Source organism: Hyla sarda, unplaced genomic scaffold (genome assembly GCF_029499605.1).
Source record: "Hyla sarda isolate aHylSar1 unplaced genomic scaffold, aHylSar1.hap1 scaffold_2337, whole genome shotgun sequence".
NCBI lineage: Eukaryota > Metazoa > Chordata > Amphibia > Anura > Hylidae > Hyla > Hyla sarda.
In genome coordinates, this window is record NW_026609019.1 from 1 (window position 1) to 20,174 (window position 20,174).

The window sequence follows — 20,174 nt, forward strand, 5'->3', positions numbered from 1 at the left end:
CAAACGGTATCAAACCAACACCCACGGGAAGCTGTAAGCATAGAGGACATGCCTGCACCCCATTGGACTTACCTGTGTGGGTTAAATCCGGGTTATTTGACAACCTATGGCGGTGATGGTTCTGCTCAGGCAGAGCAGTGCTGATGCTCCTCATAAAGCTGTCGCTGCTGTGAAGGTTCTAGGTGACATCACAAATCCCTATGGTTACATACACAACAAAGCTGGGTTGTTGTTGTTTACACTCTGCAAGGCCTGTGGAAGTGAGTGACATCATAGCACTGTAGTTCTGAGGGTTCTAGATGGATGCAACAATCTCCTGTTGCTTCTATGAAGGCCATAATAGACGACATCACCAAACAGCTCCATAGTCACATACACAGCAAAGGAGAGATGTTGTTTACACCTAGTGATGTCAGTGGTATTGAGTGACATCACAGCACAGTGCTAAGGCTCCTGGGCCTGGACACAGCAGCGGCTGCAATATCTCAACGGAGAATACGTTTATATATATGTGTGTGTGTGCGCGTATATATATATATATATATATATATATATATATATATATATATATATTTCTCCGCCGAAATCACTTTTAAACCCATTTCCACCTTTTTTTCCCTTCTCTTCCTCTTACTTTTTTTTCACGTTTTTTTACGTTTTTCTCCTTTTCGCCTCTTTTCTGGGCGTATTATTCTTCTTTTTCTTCTTTTTTTTCGTCTAATGCATACCCCATCAGTGCAGCAATGCTTATTCAATACCGCCAGCAGATGGAGACACTGGGGGATAATTTTCTAAGGATTTATACTGATTTTTCCTGTCTGAATTTGTCGCACAGAAAGTTGCAGGCCAAATATGTGTGACATTTCTGCGACTTTAGCTTCTAGAGCATTTTTACAACATTATACATAGGTGCTGAATACATAAAAAGCGACTGTTCAGCGACAGACAAGTCGCATCGGCTGAAAGTAGGCCAGAATGTCAGTCCATGTTGGAGCAGGTTTAGATACAGTCTAAAGTATAGATCTCAAAGTCTGTGCACAGAATTTAGCAAGGGCCTCGCACCTTCTGATGCATCAGGTAGGTGCACAATAGCATAGCCTAACCCTCTGTACTTTGGTCTATATTGATGCGGGACATAGACAGCCAGCTGATGACCAATCCATTAGTGCAATGGATGGCTGGAAGCATTTGTCTTTGCCTTTGCAATACCACAGAAGCAATGCATGGTCAATGTACAGCAATGACACACCTGTGTGAACAGCCAGGAGACCCCCCCCCCCCCCCCCCATGTTATGTTACATAGTTACATAGTTAGTACGGTCGAAAAAAGACATATGTCCATCAAGTTCAACCAGGGAATTAAGGGGTAGGGGTGTGGCGCGATATTGGGGAAGGGATGAGATTTTATATTTCTTCATAAGCATTAATCTTATTTTGTCAATTAGGAACATTCAGCACCCACCCGCTATCAAGGCAGCTGCCTATCATGTCATGCCCTACCTGCACAGGTGTGCTGGCTACTCAAATGATCCAATTAAGGAGGCCATTTAGTCAGCAGCAGCAGAAGTCCTGTGCCTGGACGCTCCAACAGCGGCCAGACACAAGCAGAAGCAGCAGAAGCAGCAGCAGCAGCACCACCTTTTGTTTTTTGGCTGCAGCAGCAAGGCCCACAGGGCTGGCTAGCTGGCTAGCCAGCAAGCAGGTAGCAATGAAAGTAGGAATCTTTCTTTTTAACCCTGTAAGGGGGTGGTGCACTGTACCCGAAGATACTGCCATATCGGGTCAATGCATAGGGCGACGGAAGCAAGCTTCGAAATCGGCCCCCGTTCTCAAAAATCCATTTAATATATGGTCCCCAGATAGGGGACGTATCAGATATTAAACTGATAAGAACAGATACTACACTTGATCTTAGCCAAAAGGCCGAGAAGCGATAACCGTGAAAGGGGCGGGCCCAACAAGGTCCCCTTCATGGGCACTATCACTGCTTGCTGTCAGGGAGGCTGCCAGACAATTTTCCATGCACACTCTGGGCTGGGGGGCAGTCAACCACCAGTACACACAGCAGAACCTAAACCCATACCATTATTGCTAAGCAGCAAGACAGGGGCCCATTGCACTCCCACGGGGCCTTTTTAAATGCAATCCATAACCCGGATTTGCCAGGAACCCTTCTTACTCCTCCTACTTGCATGTGACACTGGGCTTAGGATCTGCATAGGAAACACACACACAAGCACACACCTACCTTTGTTGCCTGCAGATGCCTCCTTGGCTGTCCCCAAACGGTATCAAACCAACACCCACGGGAAGCTGTAAGCATAGAGGACATGCCTGCACCCCATTGGACTTACCTGTGTGGGTTAAATCCGGGTTATTTGACAACCTATGGCGGTGATGGTTCTGCTCAGGCAGAGCAGTGCTGATGCTCCTCATAAAGCTGTCGCTGCTGTGAAGGTTCTAGGTGACATCACAAATCCCTATGGTTACATACACAACAAAGCTGGGTTGTTGTTGTTTACACTCTGCAAGGCCTGTGGAAGTGAGTGACATCATAGCACTGTAGTTCTGAGGGTTCTAGATGGATGCAACAATCTCCTGTTGCTTCTATGAAGGCCATAATAGACGACATCACCAAACAGCTCCATAGTCACATACACAGCAAAGGAGAGATGTTGTTTACACCTAGTGATGTCAGTGGTATTGAGTGACATCACAGCACAGTGCTAAGGCTCCTGGGCCTGGACACAGCAGCGGCTGCAATATCTCAACGGAGAATACGTTTATATATATGTGTGTGTGTGCGCGTATATATATATATATATATATATATATATATATATATATATATATATTTCTCCGCCGAAATCACTTTTAAACCCATTTCCACCTTTTTTTCCCTTCTCTTCCTCTTACTTTTTTTTCACGTTTTTTTACGTTTTTCTCCTTTTCGCCTCTTTTCTGGGCGTATTATTCTTCTTTTTCTTCTTTTTTTTCGTCTAATGCATACCCCATCAGTGCAGCAATGCTTATTCAATACCGCCAGCAGATGGAGACACTGGGGGATAATTTTCTAAGGATTTATACTGATTTTTCCTGTCTGAATTTGTCGCACAGAAAGTTGCAGGCCAAATATGTGTGACATTTCTGCGACTTTAGCTTCTAGAGCATTTTTACAACATTATACATAGGTGCTGAATACATAAAAAGCGACTGTTCAGCGACAGACAAGTCGCATCGGCTGAAAGTAGGCCAGAATGTCAGTCCATGTTGGAGCAGGTTTAGATACAGTCTAAAGTATAGATCTCAAAGTCTGTGCACAGAATTTAGCAAGGGCCTCGCACCTTCTGATGCATCAGGTAGGTGCACAATAGCATAGCCTAACCCTCTGTACTTTGGTCTATATTGATGCGGGACATAGACAGCCAGCTGATGACCAATCCATTAGTGCAATGGATGGCTGGAAGCATTTGTCTTTGCCTTTGCAATACCACAGAAGCAATGCATGGTCAATGTACAGCAATGACACACCTGTGTGAACAGCCAGGAGACCCCCCCCCCCCCCCCCATGTTATGTTACATAGTTACATAGTTAGTACGGTCGAAAAAAGACATATGTCCATCAAGTTCAACCAGGGAATTAAGGGGTAGGGGTGTGGCGCGATATTGGGGAAGGGATGAGATTTTATATTTCTTCATAAGCATTAATCTTATTTTGTCAATTAGGAACATTCAGCACCCACCCGCTATCAAGGCAGCTGCCTATCATGTCATGCCCTACCTGCACAGGTGTGCTGGCTACTCAAATGATCCAATTAAGGAGGCCATTTAGTCAGCAGCAGCAGAAGTCCTGTGCCTGGACGCTCCAACAGCGGCCAGACACAAGTAGAAGCAGCAGAAGCAGCAGCAGCAGCACCACCTTTTGTTTTTTGGCTGCAGCAGCAAGGCCCACAGGGCTGGCTAGCTGGCTAGCCAGCAAGCAGGTAGCAATGAAAGTAGGAATCTTTCTTTTTAACCCTGTAAGGGGGTGGTGCACTGTACCCGAAGATACTGCCATATCGGGTCAATGCATAGGGCGACGGAAGCAAGCTTCGAAATCGGCCCCCGTTCTCAAAAATCCATTTAATATATGGTCCCCAGATAGGGGACGTATCAGATATTAAACTGATAAGAACAGATACTACACTTGATCTTAGCCAAAAGGCCGAGAAGCGATAACCGTGAAAGGGGCGGGCCCAACAAGGTCCCCTTCATGGGCACTATCACTGCTTGCTGTCAGGGAGGCTGCCAGACAATTTTCCATGCACACTCTGGGCTGGGGGGCAGTCAACCACCAGTACACACAGCAGAACCTAAACCCATACCATTATTGCTAAGCAGCAAGACAGGGGCCCATTGCACTCCCACGGGGCCTTTTTAAATGCAATCCATAACCCGGATTTGCCAGGAACCCTTCTTACTCCTCCTACTTGCATGTGACACTGGGCTTAGGATCTGCATAGGAAACACACACACAAGCACACACCTACCTTTGTTGCCTGCAGATGCCTCCTTGGCTGTCCCCAAACGGTATCAAACCAACACCCACGGGAAGCTGTAAGCATAGAGGACATGCCTGCACCCCATTGGACTTACCTGTGTGGGTTAAATCCGGGTTATTTGACAACCTATGGCGGTGATGGTTCTGCTCAGGCAGAGCAGTGCTGATGCTCCTCATAAAGCTGTCGCTGCTGTGAAGGTTCTAGGTGACATCACAAATCCCTATGGTTACATACACAACAAAGCTGGGTTGTTGTTGTTTACACTCTGCAAGGCCTGTGGAAGTGAGTGACATCATAGCACTGTAGTTCTGAGGGTTCTAGATGGATGCAACAATCTCCTGTTGCTTCTATGAAGGCCATAATAGACGACATCACCAAACAGCTCCATAGGCACATACACAGCAAAGGAGAGATGTTGTTTACACCTAGTGATGTCAGTGGTATTGAGTGACATCACAGCACAGTGCTAAGGCTCCTGGGCCTGGACACAGCAGCGGCTGCAATATCTCAACGGAGAATACGTTTATATATATGTGTGTGTGTGCGCGTATATATATATATATATATATATATATATATATATATATTTCTCCGCCGAAATCACTTTTAAACCCATTTCCACCTTTTTTTCCCTTCTCTTCCTCTTACTTTTTTTTCACGTTTTTTTACGTTTTTCTCCTTTTCGCCTCTTTTCTGGGCGTATTATTCTTCTTTTTCTTCTTTTTTTTCGTCTAATGCATACCCCATCAGTGCAGCAATGCTTATTCAATACCGCCAGCAGATGGAGACACTGGGGGATAATTTTCTAAGGATTTATACTGATTTTTCCTGTCTGAATTTGTCGCACAGAAAGTTGCAGGCCAAATATGTGTGACATTTCTGCGACTTTAGCTTCTAGAGCATTTTTACAACATTATACATAGGTGCTGAATACATAAAAAGCGACTGTTCAGCGACAGACAAGTCGCATCGGCTGAAAGTAGGCCAGAATGTCAGTCCATGTTGGAGCAGGTTTAGATACAGTCTAAAGTATAGATCTCAAAGTCTGTGCACAGAATTTAGCAAGGGCCTCGCACCTTCTGATGCATCAGGTAGGTGCACAATAGCATAGCCTAACCCTCTGTACTTTGGTCTATATTGATGCGGGACATAGACAGCCAGCTGATGACCAATCCATTAGTGCAATGGATGGCTGGAAGCATTTGTCTTTGCCTTTGCAATACCACAGAAGCAATGCATGGTCAATGTACAGCAATGACACACCTGTGTGAACAGCCAGGAGACCCCCCCCCCCCCCCCCCATGTTATGTTACATAGTTACATAGTTAGTACGGTCGAAAAAAGACATATGTCCATCAAGTTCAACCAGGGAATTAAGGGGTAGGGGTGTGGCGCGATATTGGGGAAGGGATGAGATTTTATATTTCTTCATAAGCATTAATCTTATTTTGTCAATTAGGAACATTCAGCACCCACCCGCTATCAAGGCAGCTGCCTATCATGTCATGCCCTACCTGCACAGGTGTGCTGGCTACTCAAATGATCCAATTAAGGAGGCCATTTAGTCAGCAGCAGCAGAAGTCCTGTGCCTGGACGCTCCAACAGCGGCCAGACACAAGCAGAAGCAGCAGAAGCAGCAGCAGCAGCACCACCTTTTGTTTTTTGGCTGCAGCAGCAAGGCCCACAGGGCTGGCTAGCTGGCTAGCCAGCAAGCAGGTAGCAATGAAAGTAGGAATCTTTCTTTTTAACCCTGTAAGGGGGTGGTGCACTGTACCCGAAGATACTGCCATATCGGGTCAATGCATAGGGCGACGGAAGCAAGCTTCGAAATCGGCCCCCGTTCTCAAAAATCCATTTAATATATGGTCCCCAGATAGGGGACGTATCAGATATTAAACTGATAAGAACAGATACTACACTTGATCTTAGCCAAAAGGCCGAGAAGCGATAACCGTGAAAGGGGCGGGCCCAACAAGGTCCCCTTCATGGGCACTATCACTGCTTGCTGTCAGGGAGGCTGCCAGACAATTTTCCATGCACACTCTGGGCTGGGGGGCAGTCAACCACCAGTACACACAGCAGAACCTAAACCCATACCATTATTGCTAAGCAGCAAGACAGGGGCCCATTGCACTCCCACGGGGCCTTTTTAAATGCAATCCATAACCCGGATTTGCCAGGAACCCTTCTTACTCCTCCTACTTGCATGTGACACTGGGCTTAGGATCTGCATAGGAAACACACACACAAGCACACACCTACCTTTGTTGCCTGCAGATGCCTCCTTGGCTGTCCCCAAACGGTATCAAACCAACACCCACGGGAAGCTGTAAGCATAGAGGACATGCCTGCACCCCATTGGACTTACCTGTGTGGGTTAAATCCGGGTTATTTGACAACCTATGGCGGTGATGGTTCTGCTCAGGCAGAGCAGTGCTGATGCTCCTCATAAAGCTGTCGCTGCTGTGAAGGTTCTAGGTGACATCACAAATCCCTATGGTTACATACACAACAAAGCTGGGTTGTTGTTGTTTACACTCTGCAAGGCCTGTGGAAGTGAGTGACATCATAGCACTGTAGTTCTGAGGGTTCTAGATGGATGCAACAATCTCCTGTTGCTTCTATGAAGGCCATAATAGACGACATCACCAAACAGCTCCATAGTCACATACACAGCAAAGGAGAGATGTTGTTTACACCTAGTGATGTCAGTGGTATTGAGTGACATCACAGCACAGTGCTAAGGCTCCTGGGCCTGGACACAGCAGCGGCTGCAATATCTCAACGGAGAATACGTTTATATATATGTGTGTGTGTGCGCGTATATATATATATATATATATATATATATATATATATATATTTCTCCGCCGAAATCACTTTTAAACCCATTTCCACCTTTTTTTCCCTTCTCTTCCTCTTACTTTTTTTTCACGTTTTTTTACGTTTTTCTCCTTTTCGCCTCTTTTCTGGGCGTATTATTCTTCTTTTTCTTCTTTTTTTTCGTCTAATGCATACCCCATCAGTGCAGCAATGCTTATTCAATACCGCCAGCAGATGGAGACACTGGGGGATAATTTTCTAAGGATTTATACTGATTTTTCCTGTCTGAATTTGTCGCACAGAAAGTTGCAGGCCAAATATGTGTGACATTTCTGCGACTTTAGCTTCTAGAGCATTTTTACAACATTATACATAGGTGCTGAATACATAAAAAGCGACTGTTCAGCGACAGACAAGTCGCATCGGCTGAAAGTAGGCCAGAATGTCAGTCCATGTTGGAGCAGGTTTAGATACAGTCTAAAGTATAGATCTCAAAGTCTGTGCACAGAATTTAGCAAGGGCCTCGCACCTTCTGATGCATCAGGTAGGTGCACAATAGCATAGCCTAACCCTCTGTACTTTGGTCTATATTGATGCGGGACATAGACAGCCAGCTGATGACCAATCCATTAGTGCAATGGATGGCTGGAAGCATTTGTCTTTGCCTTTGCAATACCACAGAAGCAATGCATGGTCAATGTACAGCAATGACACACCTGTGTGAACAGCCAGGAGACCCCCCCCCCCCCCCCCATGTTATGTTACATAGTTACATAGTTAGTACGGTCGAAAAAAGACATATGTCCATCAAGTTCAACCAGGGAATTAAGGGGTAGGGGTGTGGCGCGATATTGGGGAAGGGATGAGATTTTATATTTCTTCATAAGCATTAATCTTATTTTGTCAATTAGGAACATTCAGCACCCACCCGCTATCAAGGCAGCTGCCTATCATGTCATGCCCTACCTGCACAGGTGTGCTGGCTACTCAAATGATCCAATTAAGGAGGCCATTTAGTCAGCAGCAGCAGAAGTCCTGTGCCTGGACGCTCCAACAGCGGCCAGACACAAGTAGAAGCAGCAGAAGCAGCAGCAGCAGCACCACCTTTTGTTTTTTGGCTGCAGCAGCAAGGCCCACAGGGCTGGCTAGCTGGCTAGCCAGCAAGCAGGTAGCAATGAAAGTAGGAATCTTTCTTTTTAACCCTGTAAGGGGGTGGTGCACTGTACCCGAAGATACTGCCATATCGGGTCAATGCATAGGGCGACGGAAGCAAGCTTCGAAATCGGCCCCCGTTCTCAAAAATCCATTTAATATATGGTCCCCAGATAGGGGACGTATCAGATATTAAACTGATAAGAACAGATACTACACTTGATCTTAGCCAAAAGGCCGAGAAGCGATAACCGTGAAAGGGGCGGGCCCAACAAGGTCCCCTTCATGGGCACTATCACTGCTTGCTGTCAGGGAGGCTGCCAGACAATTTTCCATGCACACTCTGGGCTGGGGGGCAGTCAACCACCAGTACACACAGCAGAACCTAAACCCATACCATTATTGCTAAGCAGCAAGACAGGGGCCCATTGCACTCCCACGGGGCCTTTTTAAATGCAATCCATAACCCGGATTTGCCAGGAACCCTTCTTACTCCTCCTACTTGCATGTGACACTGGGCTTAGGATCTGCATAGGAAACACACACACAAGCACACACCTACCTTTGTTGCCTGCAGATGCCTCCTTGGCTGTCCCCAAACGGTATCAAACCAACACCCACGGGAAGCTGTAAGCATAGAGGACATGCCTGCACCCCATTGGACTTACCTGTGTGGGTTAAATCCGGGTTATTTGACAACCTATGGCGGTGATGGTTCTGCTCAGGCAGAGCAGTGCTGATGCTCCTCATAAAGCTGTCGCTGCTGTGAAGGTTCTAGGTGACATCACAAATCCCTATGGTTACATACACAACAAAGCTGGGTTGTTGTTGTTTACACTCTGCAAGGCCTGTGGAAGTGAGTGACATCATAGCACTGTAGTTCTGAGGGTTCTAGATGGATGCAACAATCTCCTGTTGCTTCTATGAAGGCCATAATAGACGACATCACCAAACAGCTCCATAGGCACATACACAGCAAAGGAGAGATGTTGTTTACACCTAGTGATGTCAGTGGTATTGAGTGACATCACAGCACAGTGCTAAGGCTCCTGGGCCTGGACACAGCAGCGGCTGCAATATCTCAACGGAGAATACGTTTATATATATGTGTGTGTGTGCGCGTATATATATATATATATATATATATATATATATATATATATATATATTTCTCCGCCGAAATCACTTTTAAACCCATTTCCACCTTTTTTTCCCTTCTCTTCCTCTTACTTTTTTTTCACGTTTTTTTACGTTTTTCTCCTTTTCGCCTCTTTTCTGGGCGTATTATTCTTCTTTTTCTTCTTTTTTTTCGTCTAATGCATACCCCATCAGTGCAGCAATGCTTATTCAATACCGCCAGCAGATGGAGACACTGGGGGATAATTTTCTAAGGATTTATACTGATTTTTCCTGTCTGAATTTGTCGCACAGAAAGTTGCAGGCCAAATATGTGTGACATTTCTGCGACTTTAGCTTCTAGAGCATTTTTACAACATTATACATAGGTGCTGAATACATAAAAAGCGACTGTTCAGCGACAGACAAGTCGCATCGGCTGAAAGTAGGCCAGAATGTCAGTCCATGTTGGAGCAGGTTTAGATACAGTCTAAAGTATAGATCTCAAAGTCTGTGCACAGAATTTAGCAAGGGCCTCGCACCTTCTGATGCATCAGGTAGGTGCACAATAGCATAGCCTAACCCTCTGTACTTTGGTCTATATTGATGCGGGACATAGACAGCCAGCTGATGACCAATCCATTAGTGCAATGGATGGCTGGAAGCATTTGTCTTTGCCTTTGCAATACCACAGAAGCAATGCATGGTCAATGTACAGCAATGACACACCTGTGTGAACAGCCAGGAGACCCCCCCCCCCCCCCCCATGTTATGTTACATAGTTACATAGTTAGTACGGTCGAAAAAAGACATATGTCCATCAAGTTCAACCAGGGAATTAAGGGGTAGGGGTGTGGCGCGATATTGGGGAAGGGATGAGATTTTATATTTCTTCATAAGCATTAATCTTATTTTGTCAATTAGGAACATTCAGCACCCACCCGCTATCAAGGCAGCTGCCTATCATGTCATGCCCTACCTGCACAGGTGTGCTGGCTACTCAAATGATCCAATTAAGGAGGCCATTTAGTCAGCAGCAGCAGAAGTCCTGTGCCTGGATGCTCCAACAGCGGCCAGACACAAGCAGAAGCAGCAGAAGCAGCAGCAGCAGCACCACCTTTTGTTTTTTGGCTGCAGCAGCAAGGCCCACAGGGCTGGCTAGCTGGCTAGCCAGCAAGCAGGTAGCAATGAAAGTAGGAATCTTTCTTTTTAACCCTGTAAGGGGGTGGTGCACTGTACCCGAAGATACTGCCATATCGGGTCAATGCATAGGGCGACGGAAGCAAGCTTCGAAATCGGCCCCCGTTCTCAAAAATCCATTTAATATATGGTCCCCAGATAGGGGACGTATCAGATATTAAACTGATAAGAACAGATACTACACTTGATCTTAGCCAAAAGGCCGAGAAGCGATAACCGTGAAAGGGGCGGGCCCAACAAGGTCCCCTTCATGGGCACTATCACTGCTTGCTGTCAGGGAGGCTGCCAGACAATTTTCCATGCACACTCTGGGCTGGGGGGCAGTCAACCACCAGTACACACAGCAGAACCTAAACCCATACCATTATTGCTAAGCAGCAAGACAGGGGCCCATTGCACTCCCACGGGGCCTTTTTAAATGCAATCCATAACCCGGATTTGCCAGGAACCCTTCTTACTCCTCCTACTTGCATGTGACACTGGGCTTAGGATCTGCATAGGAAACACACACACAAGCACACACCTACCTTTGTTGCCTGCAGATGCCTCCTTGGCTGTCCCCAAACGGTATCAAACCAACACCCACGGGAAGCTGTAAGCATAGAGGACATGCCTGCACCCCATTGGACTTACCTGTGTGGGTTAAATCCGGGTTATTTGACAACCTATGGCGGTGATGGTTCTGCTCAGGCAGAGCAGTGCTGATGCTCCTCATAAAGCTGTCGCTGCTGTGAAGGTTCTAGGTGACATCACAAATCCCTATGGTTACATACACAACAAAGCTGGGTTGTTGTTGTTTACACTCTGCAAGGCCTGTGGAAGTGAGTGACATCATAGCACTGTAGTTCTGAGGGTTCTAGATGGATGCAACAATCTCCTGTTGCTTCTATGAAGGCCATAATAGACGACATCACCAAACAGCTCCATAGTCACATACACAGCAAAGGAGAGATGTTGTTTACACCTAGTGATGTCAGTGGTATTGAGTGACATCACAGCACAGTGCTAAGGCTCCTGGGCCTGGACACAGCAGCGGCTGCAATATCTCAACGGAGAATACGTTTATATATATGTGTGTGTGTGCGCGTATATATATATATATATATATATATATATATATATATATTTCTCCGCCGAAATCACTTTTAAACCCATTTCCACCTTTTTTTCCCTTCTCTTCCTCTTACTTTTTTTTCACGTTTTTTTACGTTTTTCTCCTTTTCGCCTCTTTTCTGGGCGTATTATTCTTCTTTTTCTTCTTTTTTTTCGTCTAATGCATACCCCATCAGTGCAGCAATGCTTATTCAATACCGCCAGCAGATGGAGACACTGGGGGATAATTTTCTAAGGATTTATACTGATTTTTCCTGTCTGAATTTGTCGCACAGAAAGTTGCAGGCCAAATATGTGTGACATTTCTGCGACTTTAGCTTCTAGAGCATTTTTACAACATTATACATAGGTGCTGAATACATAAAAAGCGACTGTTCAGCGACAGACAAGTCGCATCGGCTGAAAGTAGGCCAGAATGTCAGTCCATGTTGGAGCAGGTTTAGATACAGTCTAAAGTATAGATCTCAAAGTCTGTGCACAGAATTTAGCAAGGGCCTCGCACCTTCTGATGCATCAGGTAGGTGCACAATAGCATAGCCTAACCCTCTGTACTTTGGTCTATATTGATGCGGGACATAGACAGCCAGCTGATGACCAATCCATTAGTGCAATGGATGGCTGGAAGCATTTGTCTTTGCCTTTGCAATACCACAGAAGCAATGCATGGTCAATGTACAGCAATGACACACCTGTGTGAACAGCCAGGAGACCCCCCCCCCCCCCCCCCCCATGTTATGTTACATAGTTACATAGTTAGTACGGTCGAAAAAAGACATATGTCCATCAAGTTCAACCAGGGAATTAAGGGGTAGGGGTGTGGCGCGATATTGGGGAAGGGATGAGATTTTATATTTCTTCATAAGCATTAATCTTATTTTGTCAATTAGGAACATTCAGCACCCACCCGCTATCAAGGCAGCTGCCTATCATGTCATGCCCTACCTGCACAGGTGTGCTGGCTACTCAAATGATCCAATTAAGGAGGCCATTTAGTCAGCAGCAGCAGAAGTCCTGTGCCTGGACGCTCCAACAGCGGCCAGACACAAGCAGAAGCAGCAGAAGCAGCAGCAGCAGCACCACCTTTTGTTTTTTGGCTGCAGCAGCAAGGCCCACAGGGCTGGCTAGCTGGCTAGCCAGCAAGCAGGTAGCAATGAAAGTAGGAATCTTTCTTTTTAACCCTGTAAGGGGGTGGTGCACTGTACCCGAAGATACTGCCATATCGGGTCAATGCATAGGGCGACGGAAGCAAGCTTCGAAATCGGCCCCCGTTCTCAAAAATCCATTTAATATATGGTTCCCAGATAGGGGACGTATCAGATATTAAACTGATAAGAACAGATACTACACTTGATCTTAGCCAAAAGGCCGAGAAGCGATAACCGTGAAAGGGGCGGGCCCAACAAGGTCCCCTTCATGGGCACTATCACTGCTTGCTGTCAGGGAGGCTGCCAGACAATTTTCCATGCACACTCTGGGCTGGGGGGCAGTCAACCACCAGTACACACAGCAGAACCTAAACCCATACCATTATTGCTAAGCAGCAAGACAGGGGCCCATTGCACTCCCACGGGGCCTTTTTAAATGCAATCCATAACCCGGATTTGCCAGGAACCCTTCTTACTCCTCCTACTTGCATGTGACACTGGGCTTAGGATCTGCATAGGAAACACACACACAAGCACACACCTACCTTTGTTGCCTGCAGATGCCTCCTTGGCTGTCCCCAAACGGTATCAAACCAACACCCACGGGAAGCTGTAAGCATAGAGGACATGCCTGCACCCCATTGGACTTACCTGTGTGGGTTAAATCCGGGTTATTTGACAACCTATGGCGGTGATGGTTCTGCTCAGGCAGAGCAGTGCTGATGCTCCTCATAAAGCTGTCGCTGCTGTGAAGGTTCTAGGTGACATCACAAATCCCTATGGTTACATACACAACAAAGCTGGGTTGTTGTTGTTTACACTCTGCAAGGCCTGTGGAAGTGAGTGACATCATAGCACTGTAGTTCTGAGGGTTCTAGATGGATGCAACAATCTCCTGTTGCTTCTATGAAGGCCATAATAGACGACATCACCAAACAGCTCCATAGTCACATACACAGCAAAGGAGAGATGTTGTTTACACCTAGTGATGTCAGTGGTATTGAGTGACATCACAGCACAGTGCTAAGGCTCCTGGGCCTGGACACAGCAGCGGCTGCAATATCTCAACGGAGAATACGTTTATATATATGTGTGTGTGTGCGCGTATATATATATATATATATATATATATATATATATATTTCTCCGCCGAAATCACTTTTAAACCCATTTCCACCTTTTTTTCCCTTCTCTTCCTCTTACTTTTTTTTCACGTTTTTTTACGTTTTTCTCCTTTTCGCCTCTTTTCTGGGCGTATTATTCTTCTTTTTCTTCTTTTTTTTCGTCTAATGCATACCCCATCAGTGCAGCAATGCTTATTCAATACCGCCAGCAGATGGAGACACTGGGGGATAATTTTCTAAGGATTTATACTGATTTTTCCTGTCTGAATTTGTCGCACAGAAAGTTGCAGGCCAAATATGTGTGACATTTCTGCGACTTTAGCTTCTAGAGCATTTTTACAACATTATACATAGGTGCTGAATACATAAAAAGCGACTGTTCAGCGACAGACAAGTCGCATCGGCTGAAAGTAGGCCAGAATGTCAGTCCATGTTGGAGCAGGTTTAGATACAGTCTAAAGTATAGATCTCAAAGTCTGTGCACAGAATTTAGCAAGGGCCTCGCACCTTCTGATGCATCAGGTAGGTGCACAATAGCATAGCCTAACCCTCTGTACTTTGGTCTATATTGATGCGGGACATAGACAGCCAGCTGATGACCAATCCATCAGTGCAATGGATGGCTGGAAGCATTTGTCTTTGCCTTTGCAATACCACAGAAGCAATGCATGGTCAATGTACAGCAATGACACACCTGTGTGAACAGCCAGGAGACCCCCCCCCATGTTATGTTACATAGTTACATAGTTAGTACGGTCGAAAAAAGACATATGTCCATCAAGTTCAACCAGGGAATTAAGGGGTAGGGGTGTGGCGCGATATTGGGGAAGGGATGAGATTTTATATTTCTTCATAAGCATTAATCTTATTTTGTCAATTAGGAACATTCAGCACCCACCCGCTATCAAGGCAGCTGCCTATCATGTCATGCCCTACCTGCACAGGTGTGCTGGCTACTCAAATGATCCAATTAAGGAGGCCATTTAGTCAGCAGCAGCAGAAGTCCTGTGCCTGGACGCTCCAACAGCGGCCAGACACAAGCAGAAGCAGCAGAAGCAGCAGCAGCAGCACCACCTTTTGTTTTTTGGCTGCAGCAGCAAGGCCCACAGGGCTGGCTAGCTGGCTAGCCAGCAAGCAGGTAGCAATGAAAGTAGGAATCTTTCTTTTTAACCCTGTAAGGGGGTGGTGCACTGTACCCGAAGATACTGCCATATCGGGTCAATGCATAGGGCGACGGAAGCAAGCTTCGAAATCGGCCCCCGTTCTCAAAAATCCATTTAATATATGGTCCCCAGATAGGGGACGTATCAGATATTAAACTGATAAGAACAGATACTACACTTGATCTTAGCCAAAAGGCCGAGAAGCGATAACCGTGAAAGGGGCGGGCCCAACAAGGTCCCCTTCATGGGCACTATCACTGCTTGCTGTCAGGGAGGCTGCCAGACAATTTTCCATGCACACTCTGGGCTGGGGGGCAGTCAACCACCAGTACACACAGCAGAACCTAAACCCATACCATTATTGCTAAGCAGCAAGACAGGGGCCCATTGCACTCCCACGGGGCCTTTTTAAATGCAATCCATAACCCGGATTTGCCAGGAACCCTTCTTACTCCTCCTACTTGCATGTGACACTGGGCTTAGGATCTGCATAGGAAACACACACACAAGCACACACCTACCTTTGTTGCCTGCAGATGCCTCCTTGGCTGTCCCCAAACGGTATCAAACCAACACCCACGGGAAGCTGTAAGCATAGAGGACATGCCTGCACCCCATTGGACTTACCTGTGTGGGTTAAATCCGGGTTATTTGACAACCTATGGCGGTGATGGTTCTGCTCAGGCAGAGCAGTGCTGATGCTCCTCATAAAGCTGTCGCTGCTGTGAAGGTTCTAGGTGACATCACAAATCCCTATGGTTACATACACAACAAAGCTGGGTTGTTGTTGTTTACACTCTGCAAGGCCTGTGGAAGTGAGTGACATCATAGCACTGTAGTTCTGAGGGTTCTAGATGGATGCAACAATCTCCTGTTGCTTCTATGAAGGCCATAATAGACGACATCACCAAACAGCTCCATAGTCACATACACAGCAAAGGAGAGATGTTGTTTACACCTAGTGATGTCAGTGGTATTGAGTGACATCACAGCACAGTGCTAAGGCTCCTGGGCCTGGACACAGCAGCGGCTGCAATATCTCAACGGAGAATACGTTTATATATATGTGTGTGTGTGCGCGTATATATATATATATATATATATATATATATATATATTTCTCCGCCGAAATCACTTTTAAACCCATTTCCACCTTTTTTTCCCTTCTCTTCCTCTTACTTTTTTTTCACGTTTTTTTACGTTTTTCTCCTTTTCGCCTCTTTTCTGGGCGTATTATTCTTCTTTTTCTTCTTTTTTTTCGTCTAATGCATACCCCATCAGTGCAGCAATGCTTATTCAATACCGCCAGCAGATGGAGACACTGGGGGATAATTTTCTAAGGATTTATACTGATTTTTCCTGTCTGAATTTGTCGCACAGAAAGTTGCAGGCCAAATATGTGTGACATTTCTGCGACTTTAGCTTCTAGAGCATTTTTACAACATTATACATAGGTGCTGAATACATAAAAAGCGACTGTTCAGCGACAGACAAGTCGCATCGGCTGAAAGTAGGCCAGAATGTCAGTCCATGTTGGAGCAGGTTTAGATACAGTCTAAAGTATAGATCTCAAAGTCTGTGCACAGAATTTAGCAAGGGCCTCGCACCTTCTGATGCATCAGGTAGGTGCACAATAGCATAGCCTAACCCTCTGTACTTTGGTCTATATTGATGCGGGACATAGACAGCCAGCTGATGACCAATCCATTAGTGCAATGGATGGCTGGAAGCATTTGTCTTTGCCTTTGCAATACCACAGAAGCAATGCATGGTCAATGTACAGCAATGACACACCTGTGTGAACAGCCAGGAGACCCCCCCCCCCCCCCCATGTTATGTTACATAGTTACATAGTTAGTACGGTCGAAAAAAGACATATGTCCATCAAGTTCAACCAGGGAATTAAGGGGTAGGGGTGTGGCGCGATATTGGGGAAGGGATGAGATTTTATATTTCTTCATAAGCATTAATCTTATTTTGTCAATTAGGAACATTCAGCACCCACCCGCTATCAAGGCAGCTGCCTATCATGTCATGCCCTACCTGCACAGGTGTGCTGGCTACTCAAATGATCCAATTAAGGAGGCCATTTAGTCAGCAGCAGCAGAAGTCCTGTGCCTGGACGCTCCAACAGCGGCCAGACACAAGCAGAAGCAGCAGAAGCAGCAGCAGCAGCACCACCTTTTGTTTTTTGGCTGCAGCAGCAAGGCCCACAGGGCTGGCTAGCTGGCTAGCCAGCAAGCAGGTAGCAATGAAAGTAGGAATCTTTCTTTTTAACCCTGTAAGGGGGTGGTGCACTGTACCCGAAGATACTGCCATATCGGGTCAATGCATAGGGCGACGGAAGCAAGCTTCGAAATCGGCCCCCGTTCTCAAAAATCCATTTAATATATGGTCCCCAGATAGGGGACGTATCAGATATTAAACTGATAAGAACAGATACTACACTTGATCTTAGCCAAAAGGCCGAGAAGCGATAACCGTGAAAGGGGCGGGCCCAACAAGGTCCCCTTCATGGGCACTATCACTGCTTGCTGTCAGGGAGGCTGCCAGACAATTTTCCATGCACACTCTGGGCTGGGGGGGCAGTCAACCACCAGTACACACAGCAGAACCTAAACCCATACCATTATTGCTAAGCAGCAAGACAGGGGCCCATTGCACTCCCACGGGGCCTTTTTAAATGCAATCCATAACCCGGATTTGCCAGGAACCCTTCTTACTCCTCCTACTTGCATGTGACACTGGGCTTAGGATCTGCATAGGAAACACACACACAAGCACACATCTACCTTTGTTGCCTGCAGATGCCTCCTTGGCTGTCCCCAAACGGTATCAAACCAACACCCACGGGAAGCTGTAAGCATAGAGGACATGCCTGCACCCCATTGGACTTACCTGTGTGGGTTAAATCCGGGTTATTTGACAACCTATGGCGGTGATGGTTCTGCTCAGGCAGAGCAGTGCTGATGCTCCTCATAAAGCTGTCGCTGCTGTGAAGGTTCTAGGTGACATCACAAATCCCTATGGTTACATACACAACAAAGCTGGGTTGTTGTTGTTTACACTCTGCAAGGCCTGTGGAAGTCAGTGACATCATAGCACTGTAGTTCTGAGGGTTCTAGATGGATGCAACAATCTCCTGTTGCTTCTATGAAGGCCATAATAGACGACATCACCAAACAGCTCCATAGTCACATACACAGCAAAGGAGAGATGTTGTTTACACCTAGTGATGTCAGTGGTATTGAGTGACATCACAGCACAGTGCTAAGGCTCCTGGGCCTGGACACAGCAGCGGCTGCAATATCTCAACGGAGAATACGTTTATATATATGTGTGTGTGTGCGCGTATATATATATATATATATATATATATATATTTCTCCGCCGAAATCACTTTTAAACCCAATTCCACCTTTTTTTCCCTTCTCTTCCTCTTACTTTTTTTTCACGTTTTTTTACGTTTTTCTCCTTTTCGCCTCTTTTCTGGGCGTATTATTCTTCTTTTTCTTCTTTTTTTTCGTCTAATGCATACCCCATCAGTGCAGCAATGCTTATTCAATACCGCCAGCAGATGGAGACACTGGGGGATAATTTTCTAAGGATTTATACTGATTTTTCCTGTCTGAATTTGTCGCACAGAAAGTTGCAGGCCAAATATGTGTGACATTTCTGCGACTTTAGCTTCTAGAGCATTTTTACAACATTATACATAGGTGCTGAATACATAAAAAGCGACTGTTCAGCGACAGACAAGTCGCATCGGCTGAAAGTAGGCCAGAATGTCAGTCCATGTTGGAGCAGGTTTAGATACAGTCTAAAGTATAGATCTCAAAGTCTGTGCACAGAATTTAGCAAGGGCCTCGCACCTTCTGATGCATCAGGTAGGTGCACAATAGCATAGCCTAACCCTCTGTACTTTGGTCTATATTGATGCGGGACATAGACAGCCAGCTGATGACCAATCCATTAGTGCAATGGATGGCTGGAAGCATTTGTCTTTGCCTTTGCAATACCACAGAAGCAATGCATGGTCAATGTACAGCAATGACACACCTGTGTGAACAGCCAGGAGACCCCCCCCCCCCCCCCATGTTATGTTACATAGTTACATAGTTAGTACGGTCGAAAAAAGACATATGTCCATCAAGTTCAACCAGGGAATTAAGGGGTAGGGGTGTGGCGCGATATTGGGGAAGGGATGAGATTTTATATTTCTTCATAAGCATTAATCTTATTTTGTCAATTAGGAACATTCAGCACCCACCCGCTATCAAGGCAGCTGCCTATCATGTCATGCCCTACCTGCACAGGTGTGCTGGCTACTCAAATGATCCAATTAAGGAGGCCATTTAGTCAGCAGCAGCAGAAGTCCTGTGCCTGGACGCTCCAACAGCGGCCAGACACAAGCAGAAGCAGCAGAAGCAGCAGCAGCAGCACCACCTTTTGTTTTTTGGCTGCAGCAGCAAGGCCCACAGGGCTGGCTAGCTGGCTAGCCAGCAAGCAGGTAGCAATGAAAGTAGGAATCTTTCTTTTTAACCCTGTAAGGGGGTGGTGCACTGTACCCGAAGATACTGCCATATCGGGTCAATGCATAGGGCGACGGAAGCAAGCTTCGAAATCGGCCCCCGTTCTCAAAAATCCATTTAATATATGGTCCCCAGATAGGGGACGTATCAGATATTAAACTGATAAGAACAGATACTACACTTGATCTTAGCCAAAAGGCTGAGAAGCGATAACCGTGAAAGGGGCGGGCCCAACAAGGTCCCCTTCATGGGCACTATCACTGCT

The 20,174-nt window shown here is 46.0% G+C and overlaps 9 non-coding genes across 9 annotated transcripts; all 9 read right to left on the reverse strand.

Annotated features, from left to right (window-relative positions):
• Window positions 1-1,744: 1,744 nt before the first annotated feature.
• On the reverse strand, window positions 1,745-1,935 carry LOC130322450 (U2 spliceosomal RNA). Its single transcript, XR_008867959.1, has one exon. It is a non-coding gene; the product is annotated as a U2 spliceosomal RNA (small nuclear RNA).
• Window positions 1,936-4,025: 2,090 nt separating this feature from the next.
• LOC130322462 (U2 spliceosomal RNA) lies at window positions 4,026-4,216 on the reverse strand. Its single transcript, XR_008867969.1, has one exon. It is a non-coding gene; the product is annotated as a U2 spliceosomal RNA (small nuclear RNA).
• Window positions 4,217-6,299: 2,083 nt separating this feature from the next.
• On the reverse strand, window positions 6,300-6,490 carry LOC130322466 (U2 spliceosomal RNA). The gene has a single exon (XR_008867971.1). It is a non-coding gene; the product is annotated as a U2 spliceosomal RNA (small nuclear RNA).
• A 2,084-nt stretch (window positions 6,491-8,574) lies between these two features.
• Window positions 8,575-8,765, reverse strand: LOC130322467 (U2 spliceosomal RNA). The gene has a single exon (XR_008867972.1). It is a non-coding gene; the product is annotated as a U2 spliceosomal RNA (small nuclear RNA).
• A 2,090-nt stretch (window positions 8,766-10,855) lies between these two features.
• Window positions 10,856-11,046, reverse strand: LOC130322468 (U2 spliceosomal RNA). Its single transcript, XR_008867973.1, has one exon. It is a non-coding gene; the product is annotated as a U2 spliceosomal RNA (small nuclear RNA).
• A 2,085-nt stretch (window positions 11,047-13,131) lies between these two features.
• On the reverse strand, window positions 13,132-13,322 carry LOC130322460 (U2 spliceosomal RNA). The gene has a single exon (XR_008867968.1). It is a non-coding gene; the product is annotated as a U2 spliceosomal RNA (small nuclear RNA).
• A 2,072-nt stretch (window positions 13,323-15,394) lies between these two features.
• Window positions 15,395-15,585, reverse strand: LOC130322451 (U2 spliceosomal RNA). Its single transcript, XR_008867960.1, has one exon. It is a non-coding gene; the product is annotated as a U2 spliceosomal RNA (small nuclear RNA).
• Window positions 15,586-17,664: 2,079 nt separating this feature from the next.
• LOC130322452 (U2 spliceosomal RNA) lies at window positions 17,665-17,855 on the reverse strand. Its single transcript, XR_008867961.1, has one exon. It is a non-coding gene; the product is annotated as a U2 spliceosomal RNA (small nuclear RNA).
• Window positions 17,856-19,929: 2,074 nt separating this feature from the next.
• Window positions 19,930-20,120, reverse strand: LOC130322459 (U2 spliceosomal RNA). The gene has a single exon (XR_008867967.1). It is a non-coding gene; the product is annotated as a U2 spliceosomal RNA (small nuclear RNA).
• Between the last annotated feature and the right edge of the window lie 54 nt (window positions 20,121-20,174).